This window comes from Chrysochloris asiatica, unplaced genomic scaffold (assembly GCF_000296735.1).
Source record: "Chrysochloris asiatica unplaced genomic scaffold, ChrAsi1.0 scaffold00373, whole genome shotgun sequence".
NCBI classification, from domain to species: Eukaryota; Metazoa; Chordata; class Mammalia; order Afrosoricida; family Chrysochloridae; genus Chrysochloris; species Chrysochloris asiatica.
This window is the reverse complement of record NW_006408891.1, coordinates 1,573,742-1,579,787: the sequence shown is the minus strand read 5'-3', so window position 1 is coordinate 1,579,787 and position 6,046 is coordinate 1,573,742. Positions and strand designations below refer to the sequence as shown.

General features: G+C 39.5%; 1 pseudogene; it reads left to right on the top strand.

The window, feature by feature from the left end:
- The first annotated feature begins 3,209 nt into the window (after nt 1-3,209).
- Nucleotides 3,210-3,925, top strand: LOC102834418 (annotated as a pseudogene).
- Nucleotides 3,926-6,046: the final 2,121 nt, after the last annotated feature.

Sequence of the window (6,046 nt, the reverse complement as noted above, 5' to 3'; positions counted from 1 at the left end):
TAACTCAAACCTTGATTTGCCGTATGAAATGATATGGGAAATTACTGAATGATGCAGAAAGCATCAACAGAAGACAGAAGCAGTACAGAGTGACTGTACAAAAAGAAATGGTCCGTGTTCAACCATTTCAAGAGGAAGCATGTGATCTAGAGTTGATGATACTGAAGGAAGGTACATTGACAACATTGAAAAGAACAAGACACCAGGAATTGTTGGAATACAAATCGAAATCTTTCAACAAACTGATGTGCATTGGAGGCACTCACTCATCTATGCCAAGAAACTTAGAAGACAACTGCCTGGCCAACTGAATGGAAGACATCCTTATTTATGTATATTCCAAAGAGCAGTAACCCAGCAGAATGAGGAAATCATCAGACAACATCATTGATATTCCATGTGAGTAAAGTTTTACTAAAGGTAATGTAAAAACTGCTACAAACATTTTCATAAAGAACTTCCAGAGGCTCAAGCTGGGTTCAGAAAAGTACATGGAATGAGGGATATCATTGCTGACATCAGATGAAATTGGCTGAAAGCAGAGAATACCAGAAAGATGTTTCCCTGTGCTTTATTGACTAGGCAAAGGTTTTTGATTGTGTGGATCATGAAAAGCTATGAACAACTTTGCAAAGTATGAATATTCAGGGACATTAATTGTGCTCATGAGGAACCTGTACATAGACCAAGAGGCAGTTGTTCAAACAGAACAAGGGAACACTGAATGGTTTGGTATTAGGAAAGGTGTGTGTTAGGGTTGTATCCTTTTACCATACTTTTTCAATGTACATACCGAACAAATAATCAGAGATGCTGGATTATGTGAATAAAAACATAGCATCAGGATTAGAGGAAGACTCATTAACAACCTGTGATATGCAAATGATACAATATTGCTTTCTGAAAGGAAAGAAGACTTAAAATACTTGCTGATAAAATCAAGGACCACAACCTTCAGTATGGGTTGCACTTCAATGTAATGAAAACAAAGCTCACCACTAAACCAATAAACAACATCCATAACAATGGAGAAAAGATAGAAGTTGTCAAAGACTTCATTTTGCTGGGATCAACCATCAACACTCATGGAAGCAGAAGTCAAAAAATCAGACTGTGTATTGCATCAGGCAAATCTGCTGCACAAGATCTCTTGAGCATGTTGAAAATCAAACATTACAGTTTGAGGACTAATCAGTACGCCTGACCCAAACTATGATATTTTAAATAACCGCATATGCATGTGAAAGTTGGACAGTGAGTACAGAAGACCCTAGAAGAATTGATGCATTTGAGTTATGGTGTTGGAGAAAAATATTAAAAGTACCATGTTGTTATTGTTATGTGTGGTGGAGTCAGTTCTGACTCATAGTGACCCTGTACAGGGTTTACGAGGCTGTAAATCTTTATGGAAGCAGAAAGCCTCATCTTTCTCCCACAGAACTGTTTCGAACTGCTGACCCTGAGGTTCACAACCCGATTCGTAACCACTACGCTACCAGAGTTCCTTGAAAGTACCATAGACTGTCAAAATAACAAACAGATTCATGTTAGAAGAAGTACAGCTAGAGTGCTCCTTGTAAACCAGGATGACTAAACTTCATCTCTCATACTTTGGACATATTATCAGGAGGGACAAGTCACTGGAAAAGATTATCAAATTTGTTAAAGTGAAGGGTCGGAGAAAAAGAGGAAGACCCCCAACAAGATGGACTGGCACTCTGGCGGCAGCAATTGAGTCAAACGTAACAACAATTGTCAGGTTGGCCCAGGACTGGGCAGTGGTTCATTCTGTTGTGCATAGGGTCACTATGAGTTGGTTCTGACTTGATGGCAACTAGCAACTACAACAACATATATATATCCATATTGTTTTGAAGTGCCATGGAGCTGATTCTGACTCACAGCAACTCTATATAAGGTTTCCAAGGAGCAGTTGATTTGTTGTGTGTATGTGTGTATATGAGTAGCATTGTAATATAAGCACTGGAATACTAACCACAGGTTTGCAGTTCAAACCCACCAGCTGCTCCTCAGAAACCCTGTAGAGGGTCACTATGAGTCAGAGCCAACTCAGTGACACTTAACAACAACATATGTTTGTTGTTGTTGTTAATTACTGTCAAGTTGGTTCCTACTCACAGAGACTCTATGCATAAAAGAAAGAAACACTGCCCAGTCCTTTGCCATCCTCACAATCAGAAGAGGATTAATGGTAGGATGGTAGTGGTTATGTGATATGAAGTCTGGTCTGACTTACAGAGAACCTGTATAGTGTTTCCAAGGTTATTAATCTTAGCAGGAGCAACAACAACAAAAACACACACCTTTCTCCATTGGAGCACCTTAGCTTCCAACTACTAACCTTTTGGTTAGGAGCTCAACTCATAACCCACATCAAGTCAGGTCTGACTCACAGTGACCCTGTATAGGGTTTCTGAAGAGCAGCTAGGGTGTTTGAACAGCTAATCTTGTGGTTTTCAGTCCAGTGCTTATCCTACAGTGATACAGTCCTGGTGTGGCTGTAGGATAAGCACTAGACTGCTAACTACAAGATTTCTGGTTCAAACCTTGGTAAAATCCTTGGTACTAAGTGACTAATTTATAATGATATTAAAACTCTCAGATTAGATAAGTGAAAGACTACATAACAGTCTCCTTTAGACTTTAGATAATGCCATGAATGTGAATCAAACAGATTTCTAAACCAATTCATGTGCTATTCTCATATCCAGTTTTTTGGGTTTTTTTCTAGGCACACATACTGGAGTCATCTGTGCTGAGATTGCTCATGAAGAATAGCTTTATGTGGAAGAGATTATAGAGCCCATGAATCAGGTGGTGTACTGTGACCTTTGCCATGTTACATACATGGACTAAGAGATGAAATTGTTCATCTCTTAGTCCAAGTGGTTCTCAAGTTATCAATGCTGAGAGAAGGGGTAGGATGGAAGACTATGCAGAAATGTTACACAGACCATCTATAACAAAGATAATATGGAAAATCAAATAAAATAGATGCAGATGATTGGTCTGGAACGCTGAGATTCAGATAAAGGGATAGTGGAGTGGAGTGGACTGAATGCTTATAGAAAGGGAAGTTCAACAGACACAGCAAAAATATTAGACAGAGAACTTCAGGAGACAATCTTTCTAGAAAAGGGAGTTTCAGGAAGAGGGGGCTGGTCTGGCGTGCACTCCGCGCCTCGGGAATGTTTTTACGCGTGAAACGGCTGCTTTTGGAAGACTGTTGCTCAGAGGAAAAGATATTTGGTTTTCATAAGCCAAAGATGTAGCGAAGTATAGAGGGCTGCTGTATTTGCAGAGCTAAGTAAGTCCTCGAGTTTATGGTTCACTGACAGTAAATGCTATGAATAGGACTTCCAGAGCTGTTTTGGGTTGCGTGGGACTCCTTCAGGAGACATCTGCAATGCCTTTGCCCTGCTTGTGAAAAGATGGAAGAAGATGCCAGCAGGATCAAAACCAAAAAAATGTGGAATCGTGTGGTAGATGCAAGGGCAAGGCCCAGTCTAAAGACTACATTAAAACCAAAGAATGTGAAAACAGGATAAAAAGCAACCAGATCAGTAAACTACAGAAGGAATTTAAACGTCATAACTCTGATGCTCACAGTACCACCTCAACTGCCTCTCCAGCCCAGTCTCCTTGTTAACAGTAACTAGTCAGATGATGGTTCAGATACAGAGATGGCTTCTGGCTCTAATAGAATACCGTCTTTTCCTTTTTAGATCTTACATACTGGAAAAGACAGAAAAAATGTTGTGGGATTATCTATAAAGGCCTCTTTGGGGAAGTCCTTGTCGACACACATCTATTCAAGCCTTGCTGCAACAATAAGAAAGCAGCTGTTGAGAAGCCAGAGAAGCTGGGGCCAGATCCCCTCCCCATCTCCACACAGGAGTGTTGACTAAGCTTTATGTAGAAGGGGAACAAAAACAGTTTAAAGTTTGGAAAGACACAACAAAGTAACCCTCCTATTTTAACTTGGATACTTGCTATTCTGCCAAATGACAATATGTAGAATGCTTTTGAATGGGTTATTTTTCTCCCCAGTTCCACAAACTTTGAAGCCAGTATCTATCTAGTTCACACACAAAAAAAGTGTACATATAATATTTAAGATGCTGAGTATTTCATAGAAGAGTTGCATGCTGCTGTAAAATGCTCTTTAAGTCTTTTTTTTTTTTTTTAATCCCCTTCTAATGAATGAATGGATTACGAATCGGGCTGCTAACCTTAAAGTCGGCTGTTCGAAACTACCAGCCATTCCGTGGGAGAAAGATGAGGATTTCTGCTACCGTAAAGATTTATAGCCTTGGAAACCCTGTTCAGGGTCGCTATGGGTCGGAACTAACTCGACGGCACTTAACAACAACAATATTAATATTTGATATAGATTTTATTTATATGAAACTTCTAAAACAGAATCAAAGCTTCTCTTGGGAAAATGGCAAGTTTTTAGGATAACCAATCCTAAATTGGTACCAAAGCATTACCACATGATGGAGAACAAACACACACTCTATTAAAAAACATTAAATGATCTGGAAAATAAAATGTGCAAGCCTTCAAGATGGTATAAAACAAAGGTGAATGCTTCTTGGGGCACATTTCTTAGAGGGTTTGCTGAGTGTGTAAATAGTTAAATTTTGCTTGTGTTATTTGACTATTTGGTGACTTCATTGAAAATCTGCACAATTCAGTTTTAGATCTGTATTACTTCAGTTGACATTTGTGAAGGTTTTATCAGTGTAGTGGGTGCTTGATTTGTGTTGACCTACTTAAGACGTGCAGTGAGGAGCTCCGTCAATAACAACATGGAATACTGGGCCAAGCAGGCTCAAGGAATCGTGCTGGAACTCTGAAACACATATAAAGGAATATTTGGGGGATTGGAGGGCTTACAGCTAGGGGCATCTGTAGGAGAATCAAGAAACCCATTGTTTTCTAATTCAAGACACTCAGCTATTCCCAGAGCCACCATCTTGGGAGAGAACATCTTGATTGTATCAGGAATGATATAGAAATTTAAAGTGACAGTTTTGATATAAAATCAAACGGCCACCACTTGTCTGTCATGCTGTGGTGGCTTGAATTGCTGTGATTCTGTGATTCTGAGGGTTATGCCACCGGTATTTTAAATAATCAGCAGGGTCACAAATGGTGGACAGGTTTCAGATGAGCTTCCAGACAAAGACAGACTAGGAAGAAAGAGTGACGAACTATTTACGAATCGCTAGTCACTGAAAACCTTATGAATAGCAGAGAAACACTGTCAGACACAGTGCAGGAAAATGAGCCCCTCAGGTTAGAGGGCACTCAAAATGCAACTGGAGAAGAGATGACTCCTCAAAGTAGAGTTGACCATGATGACGTGAATGGAGTTAAGCTCATGAGAGAAAAGCCCACAGAGACTTCATTTGCTGACGGAGAACAATTCAAAATGAAGAGAAACAGCTATAAACATCCATTGAAAATTGAAACATGAATGTACAAAGTATGAATCTGGGAATATTGGAAGTTGTCAAAAGTGAAATGGAATGCATAAACATCGATATCTTAGGCATTATTGAGCTGAAATGGACTGGTATGGGCCATTTTGAATCTGACCACCACATGGTTTACTATGCAGGGAATGACAAATTGAATCGGAATGGTGTTGCATTCATCGTCAAAAAGAATATATCCAGCTAAGTCATGAGGTACAATGCTGTAAGTGATACACTAGTATCCATGTGCTTACAGGGAAGCCCAGATAATACCACTATTATTCAAATGTATGCACCAACCACTAAATCCAGTGAGGATGAAATAGAAGAATTCTACCAATTTCTTCAATGTGAAATCGATCAAGATGCATTGCTCATTACTGGTCATTGGAATGCAAAGGTTGGGAGCAAAGAGGAAGAACCAGTAGTTGGAAAACAGGGCCTTGGTGATAGAAATGATGCTGGAGAAGGCATGATGGAATTCTGAAAAACCAATGATTTGTTTATTTCAAATACCTTCTTTAGACAGCATAAGAGAT